Below are 11,372 nucleotides of genomic sequence, written 5' to 3'. Positions count from 1 at the left end.
CAAGGAACAGAATGTAGTATATCACATATTTATTAGTATAATTCCTCATAGGAGCATTCTCATATGGTAAGTGGTTACCAACTTGTCATGTTGCCAGGCTGATGCTTATAGTCATTCATAGACGGTATACATATAATTTTAGGGGCAGATGTGTTTTAGCAAAAGTCATGCTGACGTTGGGATGCGGCATCGATAGTGTCTATATCCATGCACTAATTTGAGATTTTTGTGTGACTTTTCTGGCTGCTTCTAATGTTATGAATATATTTGACAGAAGTACATTACATTGCTATATTCAAAATGGTGATTATAAGAACAATCTATTACTATTCTCTCTCAAAATGTTTCTTATGTAATTATTGACTAGTGGCATGTGTCTATTAGGTAGCAATTTGTTGGAAGTGGTAGATATATACCATCATGATAACTATGGAAATGAGGTTATTGTGTCAAATTGAAATGTGTGTTATCCTATTATTACTTTTAGGTAACCATTGTTGAACCTATACGTACACGCTTTGTGCTCTAAATTGGATGACTACTACTTGGGACATTATTAGTGATAGTCTGTTGAAATCTTTACAACTTTATGGTGAGACTCTAAATTATTATGTGTGTAAGCCCTTTCTTTGGTAATGTATGGTATTATGGATTAACACGTAGGCTCTCTTATGTCTATAGATATTTGATGTATTTTCTTCTGTTGGTTTCCCTTCGTGGTTTTCTTCCCTTTCACAAGGCTTCCCTTCTTTTATCCCCTTTTCCTTTTCCAATTGCATATTTAATAATTAGTCAGTCAGTCAGTCAAAGTTGGCTTTATTTCGATATAAAACATATCTTTAAAAGCAATACAATACATCTTTTTAAAAAAAATAAAAAGCCAATTCATAAGAAAACAATTATGCAGGTTCAAAATACGAATGGCATAGATAAATTACATAAAAGTTCCAGTTTTAAAACCATAATTAAACAACATACAAAAGCCTTTTTGATCTGATCGACCATGCCCAGGTTAAGAACTTTGCCATACCACAGACGAGTAAAGGGCGTGTGTCGGATTTTAAAATACGGAGGGCCTCACTACATTGCCTTGTGCCTAGCTCTTTACATAGGGGTTTCAGCCACCTGAGGCGAGGAGCTTTATATGCAGGGCATTCAAATAATAGATGGGGAACCGACTCAATCCTGGTCTCACAAAAAGGGCAAAAAGGAGTAGTCTGTGCTGGCACCTTCCATCCAGCGGTCAACTCACACACGGGCAGCACACCTATCCTAAATTTAAAATATAAAGCCCTATCTCTAGATTTTGAGATGATATCGAGATAAGGCTCAAGTAGTGCCACCTCCTTTACTAGTAGGAATTCAGCAGTACATCTACATAGATTGGGATTAGAGTTTCTGGAATCCATTACCCATTTCCAGTACATTTTTTTCAGGACAGACTTGGACGGTGCGGTCCTGGACTGCCAGGCCTCTCCAAGACCCAACTCGCCCAGCAACCGCTTAACATCCCTCAACCATCCTATTTTGTGCCAGCCAGGCATTGATAAAACCTCATTTAGCCCCTCCGCATAACTAACAAGCTCCAGAACTCTCCATATGCGGCCCCAGAGGAGTAAAGGGCGCAACCTTGCCTGGTCTTTAATAGGGCGGCAGCCCATGTCAAGGAATAAGGGAAGGGTGGGGGTACTATAAGGGAGGCCCATTAGATCCTTCAAAAACTTGTTTTCTGAACGGGTCAACTGATCCACATTCTGTGCCCCCCAAAGCTCTGCTCTGTAAAGCGCCACACTCACCCCTCTTGCCTTGTAGATGTCAAGTACTGGGGCAATCGGTTTTAGGGTGGAGGACCGTTGTTCTTTGAGCAGTGCCCCAACCACCCTTTTATGATTTAGCAACATTTTTGGAGATGACAATTCCACCTCATGGTGTCAGAGAGGCGGATTCCTAAATAGTCAAACTCCTTGACCCTTTCTAGGAACACTGAATTCAGTGCAGGTGGCCTGCCCATTTTCTTCGGGGGATTCAAGACTAAATATTTGGTCTTTCCCGTATTAATTTCTAATCCCCTCAAATTACAAAAAGTTTGGAACCTATCAAGGAGGCTCTGCAACCCAACTGGGGTCTTGAAGATCAAGAGGGTGTTGTCTGCAAATAATAGAGTGGGTATTCTCCTACCCGCCAGGGATGGAGCATCTGAAGGATTTTGTAAGAGATGCTCCACCACTCCATTGACGTACAATGAAAACAGAGTGGGGGCTAAAACACAGCCCTGACGGACACCTCTATTTACAATTATTCGGGCGGTCTTTTGGCCCTGATTACCCCACCGAACCTGTGCAAAGTGTTCTGCATGGAACTTAATTATCAAAGATAATAGGTACGGCGGCATGCCTAAGTCTGACAACACCCTCCATAGGCGGCTGCGGGGCACTAGGTCAAAGGCAGTCCGTAAATCTATGAAGGCAAGATACAGACTGCCTTTGCCCAGCATGACCACCTTCCAGTATAACAACAGCAGACGAAATGACTGCTCAATGGTCCCAGTGCCTGACCTAAAGCCCGCCTGAAAATCAGAAAGTATCCTATTCTCCTCTACCCACTGGAGCATCCTCCCTAAAACCACCTTTCCTGCCACCTTTTACGATGAATCCAGTAGGCTTATAGGGCGATAATTAGCTGGGTCGTCCCGACTCCCTTTTTTGAAAATCGGGACGACCTCAGCGCCCATCCAGGAGTCTGGGAGAGGTGCATCATAAAAACTTGCATTAAGTAATGATGCAATGAGCTTTCCCCATTCTAATGTATTAATGCAGATCAAATCCCCGGGTAGCCCATCCGGCCCGCAGCTTTATTTGGAATAAGACACGAAACCGCATCCTCTACTTCCTTCCCTGTAAACAGGAGGTCCTCACTCAGCCCCAAAAAGTCAGCCGAAAAAGTTTCAGCTGGATCTACCCCAACCCCCGTTGCCACAGTATAGAGGTTGGAAAAATGGTCAAACCATGACGCCTCAGGGATATTGCATGTTATAAGGGAATCCCTGGGTTTGTCCCTCGTTCTGATTAAATCCCAAAAACCCTTCGAGTCCCTCCCAGCACTTGCCAGTTTTAGATCGCACCAGAACTGATTCTCCCACTCTTTCTTCGCCTTGCCAATAGCACCCCTGTACAACTTCCTGGCTGTACTAATCGCTTCGGTATCCTTAAGTTAAACTGTGTTGATTAAGTCCCTTTTCGCACTTCTGCAGGGAGCAGAATACCAACCAGGGTTACCCTTAGGGCGCCCCATCTTGTTGGCCCTATAACCTGGGTTTCGCACAGTGAAGAGGTCACCTAGTGCTTTGGTAGTATGGCTAAACAGAGTGGAAATCTCATGAACATTTAACACGAGGGAATCTAGTCTGGACAAGGCATTGGCCATGATTGATCTTATTTCCACGATCTTGCCCTCGTCGAGAGCTACATTTTTCCATTTTAGGCGCCTCCCACAATTCGAGGGACAAACGTCACTTGTTGACTTCCACGCCTGAGGGGCTTGCAGTTTCTCCCCAACCGTCCACATTGGGGACAGTGACAAAGACAGCGGATTATGATCACTGTCAGACGAAGGGAGGACTGCCATATCCAACAAATGCCCCCAGAGCTTGAAATTCAGCAGGATATAGTCAATTCGAGATGAGTGACCTACCCTGTTGAAGGTGTGGGCCCCACAGGAGTCCGACTTTGACCGACCATTTACTGCCCTCACGCCATATTCCAGGGCTAGGGCGTTTAAATGGATAGCACTTTGGGTCCAGCTCTTAATAGGTGGTATTAACAGGGGTGGAATGCCTCTCCTAACATCTTCTTCTTGGGTGCCTAATATGTCATCCTCGGCTAAGGGTTCAAAGGTGCAATTAAAGTCCCCTGCTAACATAATATACGTTTCTGCCCTACAGGATCTGAGTGCGTCCTCTAAGCCCAGTAGGGTCAATGAGGGCGCGCCCCCTTTCGGGGATCTAGCATAAATATTAAAGATCTCTAAAATCCGCCCCCCAGAAGACCCTCTGATTACTAGTCTCAGTAAGTCTGGGGACTTAGTATCTATATACCTTATATGATACCCTAATAAAATGCTTACCCAGATTAATAGACCGCCTGAAGGTCGACCTCTCCCGGCGGGCGAAGGGGTTGCAGGTACAAAGTAGGTAATTTAACCAACCTTGTATCGGGGTTTCAAACACCAGGTTTCCTGGAATAAGCATATCCCGTATGACTCAATAAATAATTTCTTTCCGGTATATCCAGGTTGCGAGAAATGCCCGCTATATTCCAGCTGACAATCTTCAGGACCTCGTCAACAACTGCAACCTGCGCAGAGGAAAACCTCTGCACGGATAGACTAACCTGAAATCCAGAGTTAGTTGGTACATCAATCACTGATTTCAGCTGGTTTGGGGCATCGAGAGCGGACTCATCGGGATTTAAATAACCTATTGACTCCGCAATATGGGACGCAGCACTACCCTCAGAAGAAGATGGATTATAACAGGGTGGCCCCAAAACTACCCCTTTACAATCTAAAACACAGCTCTCCTCCTCCTCAAATACAACAGGTGACTTCATAGGAGGTTGATAACTATTTTGTCAACAATCCTGCCAGGACCAAGTGGAAAATGGACATGGATTTTGACAAAATAGGCTGAATTGGGGGAGATTATAAGGAGTTTGTCTGCCATTCCATCCCTCCCAACTAGCGGCTCTAACAGGCCGGACGGGAGCTACACGGGGTTTAAAGAAACTAAGGTCACATGTACCAATTTCTGTGTTGGGGCCCACACCGCCCTCACTATTGTTGAAACTACAAACATAGCTGGCTACCCTAGGGTCTTCAAAATTGACTATAATACAGTCCCCCATTATGTCTTTGGGCCGGGTGCCTAACCAGCTAACCCTCCTCACATGGATAACCCGCCCACCCAGTGAGCTAGGGAGAGGCCTGTTTTCCTTTAGCCAAAATAAGGTTTTATTCTTAAGTTCGGCATATGACTCCTGTTTACCTGGCTTTAGCACGGGGACCCCAGTAAGTACTATCACAAAGGGCTGATAGTCTGGGGGTAGGTTGACATTAGGGACAGGCACAATGCTTGGAGCATTTCTTGGTTGTGAGATGGGAGTTGGGGTTATTTTGCCAGATTTGGTATTAGTTGTGCCAGTACAATTACTATCGCTAGATTTTTTGGTCGTAGCGGTACCGCTTGTACTTGGGCCCACAGACCTCGCAATCGTCACTGGATGGACAATGCTACCCAGTGCTACGTTAGATTGCGCCGGGACCCCCACTGTGGCCGCCCCGAGCTTTGGGATGGCCCCAGAGGAGGCCACAGTTTGTACAACAAGGCTATTTACCTCAACCACCCCCTGCACTGCCCCACATGGGTTAGTTAGACTTATTGGGGCAGTAGGTGTCTCTCGAGGAGCAAGATTCCCTACTGAGCCATCCTCCCTAATTCTAGAGTGAAGTTTAGTGAGAGATTTTAGGGAGAAGAAATTATCAAGAGTGACTTGCTCGAATCTGTCCAGACGCTCTATTAGCCCCTTCACTCTCTCTAGAACCGGGATCAACAATGATTTCACAATTTTTTCGAGCTGGGTGATTAATAGGGTCTCGGTAGGGGGGCCTTCGGCAAGTTCAGGAGGGTCGGACGTCAAATCCACACATGTCTTCTCTACAGTAGCACCAGTAGCTGCTCCCCCTTTTAGCCCCTGGGGATGACCAACACCCACCCCTGCACCCTTGTGGGACCAACCCACCCTACTTCCAACTCTCCTAGGTTTCTTAAAAGGTTTTAAGTAACTGCCCTTACGTTGACTAGCCGGTCGTATCCTTTTGCTAAAAGCTAGACCATTTACTGCCAGTGGTAAGGGCACAGAAGGGGCGGCGGAATCCTCCTGACGGGGTGAGGTAGCAACTGGAAACAAAAGTGCAGAGGTCTCAATCGGCCGTGGCTCTGGCAGGGCGCTCTCACCTCCCAGCAAAACCGCAGCAGACAAACTCTCTAGCCGGTCCAGGCTGGCCCTAATCGCAACAACCCATGGATGGTCAGGGTCTAATGAAACATTAACTAAGGGATCCAATGCATGAACAGGAGAAACATTAACTAGAGGGTCAGTTGGGCATACTGGGGAGGGGACTAATGCCAGAGGGCCCAACGATGAGCGTTTACCGGTCAGAGGTTCCCGAGAAAGACGCCGTTCAGTCATGGCGATTTCTTTCTCGATAACCGTAACAACCCGGGTAATAAATTGGTCCATGGTCCCAGAAACGCAACCAGCACCAGCCCCACCTACCCCCCTCAAGCCCCTACCAGATCGCGTAGACATTGGCATAGAGACCTCAGCAAAAATAGTTAAGCCACTAACTGCGCCTAAAGAAAAAGTCCTTCAGCTAACAGTCCAATAACACACAATACTTGCTACCCGTGCACCTCCTAAAGCAAATGTCAGAGGGGTAGCCCAGCCCAGCCTTGTCCAGCCCCGGATGGCCACAGACGGCCCGCCCTTTGCCCGGGCTTCGCCCGGCTCGTCCCACGCGGTGCGCGGTGCAGGGGTTGAATTTATCCCACCTGTAGAGGGCGTGACGTGGAGGCGGCTTCAGGCCCAGGTGAATTGTGGGCATTGTAGTGTGAGCCTCCCACTTAGTCCACGGTCCCCCCAACTGCGAGCGTTTCCCGCGAAGCGGGAAACGCGAGAGGTGGCAGCGTCAGCAAAGCGTTCACAAAGCGGCAGCGGAAGGAAATACAGAAGCGTGGTTCTCCTCTCCTCATGGCCCCCAAAGTTCAGGTATGCAATCCTCTTAACAACAGGAGACAAAGTCTCCCGCGATGCGCGGTGCAGGGCTTGAATTTATCCCACCTGTAGAGGGCGTGACGGGGAGGCGGCTTCAGGCCCAGGTGAATTGTGGGCGTTGTAGTGTGAGCCTCCCACTTAGTCCGCGGTCCCCCCAACTGCGAGCGTTTCCCGCGAAGCGGGAAACGCGAGAGGTGGCAGCGTCAGCAAAGCGTTCACAAAGCGGCAGCGGAAGGAAATACAGAAGCGTGGTTCTCCTCTCCTCATGGCCCCCAAAGTTCAGGTATGCAATCCTCTTAACAACAGTAGACAAAGTCTCCCGCGATGCGCGGTGCAGGGCTTGAATTTATCCCACCTGTAGAGGGCGTGACGGGGAGGCGGCTTCAGGCCCAGATGAATTGTGGGCGTTGTAGTGTGAGCCTCCCACTTAGTCCGCGGTCCCCCCAACTGCGAGCGTTTCCCGCGAAGCGGAAAACGGGAGAGGTGGCAGCATCAGCAAAGCGTTCACAAAGCGGCAGCGGAAGGAAATACAAAAGCGTGGTTCTCCTCTCCTCTTAACAACAGTAGACAAAGTCTCCCCATTATAATAATTAGGTAATATGGACGATTTCTAAATTAATCAATCAAATGGCAATATGACTAACAATATTGATTTATTTTAATTGATATGTCATTTTTAATAGGATTTTAGATTGTCTCGAGTCATATGTGTTGTGATATGTTTTTTGACTGTATGTATATTTAATTACTAAGTGATTTATGTATTGAGATTTATGTGTTTAGGGTTATTGTTTTTACAGGAGTAAAATGTTTATATGTGTTAATTTTATGTCATATCTGTGATGTTTTTTTTTACATGTTGTCCTGTGTTGTTTTCAGCCCTGATGAAGTTCCATTAACTGGAACGAAACGCGTTGGCTGTTGTCTTGTGTGTGCCTATCGTTATATGAAGATGAATAAAGGATTTTCTTGAAATATGATGGCTTCTTTGGACATGTGACTTCATTCCTGGTGCCGCCTCCACTTTTCTTCAAAAGTGTCGCTGTTTTGTTTGTATTGATGTCCTAATAAGTTTATACCTCTACTCCATCTTTTATTATATATTGCCACAAATCTTTAACCATGGGGAAAAGAAAATCTTCAATTATTGAGGGGGAGGGCGTGACTGAAGGCACTCGTCTGAAATCTAGTAAAAGTAAACTGGTTTGTGAATCAGCAGCTAACAATTGTGTTCTGGATCGCATTGACGATTTACTAGTGGAATGTGAAGAGATGTTAGCCCCTGCTACTCCTTCAGTCATATTAGACACTTTGAACCCTTCAGTCGAGCCACCTACTAGTTCAAATTCCAATCCCAATTCCGATCCCAAACCCAATGCTATTCCTATGAGATGTATACCCACCATGTTTACTAAGCAGAATGCATGTAGCACTAAACCCCCCCCAAGCCAACCTAATGCAATTGAGAAAACAATTATAGCTGATGTAGTAGAGGGAGTGGTCTCCTCAATTTCTATGACTGCTGCGGATGAAGTTACAGTTGGTACATTTATTAATATTGACGCTATCATTGTTTCAACAAATAGGTTCCTATCCTTCAACTTCTGGCCTGCAACAAACAGGGAGAAGCGATTGAGTTGGTGCGGGGGTACATGTCCTATAGGGCCCCCCGCTTTGATCTAAGGGCCAAAGTCACCTCACTTAAGGAATTATTCTAGCCCTTATGGACCAGGTCAAACTTCTGTAAGAGAGTGGTCCCCCTATAGCATATTACCCCAAGCCGGAAACTAGTCACTCACTTACAAGAATCTAGCAACGCCCCGAAATGCATAGCTCCCTTAATGTCCAGTCCCACAAGGTGCCCTGTTACCATCACTAGTAAGAATGGTTTGCGAAATTGTGATAGAACGCAGGCTGACAGTGGACAAATAACCAACTATAGGCAAGATTAGGCCCAATGTCCCGTTAGGAGTATTTACATGATGAACGTGCCCATGCGAAATACGAAGGCAAAGACTCCCTGATCAACAAATCTATACATTGGATCTGCAAAGTGAGGGGTTGTAGCTCCGTTAGCAGGGAGGATATTTTATGGCCTAAAAGATTATCTGATCACACCTTTCAAACGGACTGCTTCGAATTACATCTCAAAGATGGGAACCTAACCCACAATCTTGTAGACTTAGGGACAAGCTCTTGTTCTCCTACTCCTACCGGCATTCAACTAAAGTATAGACCCTTCACCATACCCCAGTCACAAACCATCAATCAATGTGGCACTTTACTGGGCTCTGACTCACCACTCGCCATTATCGATTGACTGGCATGTAAACCGTGTCCAGAAAACATGACACCCTTTGGCCCAAGTAAGGCTGAGCATATTGGAAGCAAAGCTAGGCCCTTAGATCGCTTGCCCTAGGTTATTCAGGCTCCATCCTACAGGCATAATATTTGTTGTCCTGATGATGATCCTTGTATTTCCCCAATGGATCGAAACACCGTCGACACTTTAAAACACCCTAAATGCTAAAAATAACTTACTGTAAAGCATAAAGGTGTCCCTGTGATTTGTTTGTTTTTTCATTTTTATCTGTGCTCCTTGCAACAAACCATGCTCTCTGCCTGAGCCTATGTTCTTCTTTTCTCTGTTTTACACAATTTCCGTTGTTCATACAGGACACAGGCTTTTGTCCCACTTTGTGCATTTATGTAATAATTGTTCATTTGATGTACAAGTAAATTCTTGACCACTGTCCGGCTGGACAAGTCCCTTAAATAAGTACTGATCGAGTCTTTATTTATTCTCCCAATATATCTTAAAATTTCTAGGGACCATTGTTGTTTGAAATAGCCAAATGCATACAAACAAAACATGGAGGACATTACTATTCCACAGGATAGGAAACTCTACATCCAATTTAGATTTGGGTCCCTTTCTGTGAACTCCTTTACAGCAGCTTGGCGGCGGTCCTCGCTTACATCACAGCATTGCCCAGGTTGTCCCCAAGTGACTGAGACAATTAGCCACATTTGTTTTGCTTGCCCTCTGTACAATCTCCCGAGAAACAAATGGCTAGCTCCCGTTTGCAGATTGTTGGGAACTCATTGTCATCAAGAAGCGCTTCGCATTCAGAAATCTGATTGCAGGCCTTCATTTCCTTGAGGAGTTGCCAAGTTTCTCGGCAAAATGTGGATTATTAAAAGGCACACGTCTAAGACGCGATAGTGTGCACTTTTCAACCTTTTATTAAGTGTTATAGCCCAGGTATTAAGCAACAATTTTATCATTTTATCCGTGCATACAGATCAATTTTTGAGGTTTGGTGGGTACCATTTGTGCTGAAATGGGATATATGCTTTTGAAAGAATAGATTTTATCTTTTTATGTCATTTTAACAATTTAATAGTGATGTTTTCAATCTACTGGCAAATGAGTTGTTGTATTTAATGAACTTCTGCTTTTTAACTATCGCTGGATCAATGTACTGTAAGTCTGCACGTTTATGGTTGCAACGACCGAATAAAGTTTATAAAAGAAAAATATATATATATATGTATACCAAGTGCATAAAATAAGACAAACACAAAGAAGAGCAAATGCGGTGAATCGAAGTCAACTCATCTTGTGCGAAGCAGCAAAGAAAGAGGACATTGATATGGCATCAGTGCACTTTAAAGGGGCAGAGACATTGAGATTGGTGCAGGAGATGTGATATCATGGTATGGTATATGGGAAACGTGGTTTGTTAAAAAAGTCTTTTTTGATTGGCTGCTGTTGCATTTGTATTCATAAACAGCAAAGAAGGAGAAGCATAATCCAAAGCCTCCAGTCCTGACATAGAATCAGAATCTAGTTAGTCATATGTCAATGCTGGTCTCCCAACTCAGATGTTCTAACCATGTGCTATGTTTATTTCGTTGTTGATTTGCGTTTTATTGTGAAACATCTAGAAAGATTTGTTGGACAATTTGTTGTGTCAACAGAAACATCACATTTCATTGATTCTGGAATAGTGCCATATCTGAATTTCAAACACACTGTTGGCTAGCTTAGTGGTCCCATGAACTCAATGAAGGCTCCCACACAGAATCACTGAACTTCCCAAAGTCCAAGTGTGAGAACTTAATCCAGTCCAGAATTTTGTGTTACCTTTTGGGACATGTTTTGATTTTATATTAGGATAAAAATGCCTGCATATACCAGAATGCATATTAAAATGCTGCCCTAGATAAGCTATACTTGCATGGTCCTTGGAAACTAGACAATGCTACAATAACACCTTATTTGGTGCGCCATTAGGCACAGGTGCCAAGTGACCATACAGTCATTTGTCACACCTTCACCCATATACGGTATTTAGTCAACAGCACAGAGTAGTTTCGAACTTGCATTAATGTTATTGCATTGTAATTGGGATGCAGGGAGTCAGCTAAGTCAAGAAAAAATAATGTAGTCTGTGGCTTTCAGAAACAAAAGTGACTACATAAATATTAAAAGTACTAATTTGAGCAATCCTTTCTATAAAAAAGGCAAGAAGTTTG

The sequence above is a fragment of the Triturus cristatus genome, chromosome 1_2 (genome assembly GCF_964204655.1).
Source record: "Triturus cristatus chromosome 1_2, aTriCri1.1, whole genome shotgun sequence".
In the NCBI taxonomy this organism is placed as follows: Eukaryota; Metazoa; Chordata; class Amphibia; order Caudata; family Salamandridae; genus Triturus; species Triturus cristatus.
The sequence above is the reverse complement of the archived record's forward strand: the minus strand, read 5'-3'. Positions refer to the sequence as shown.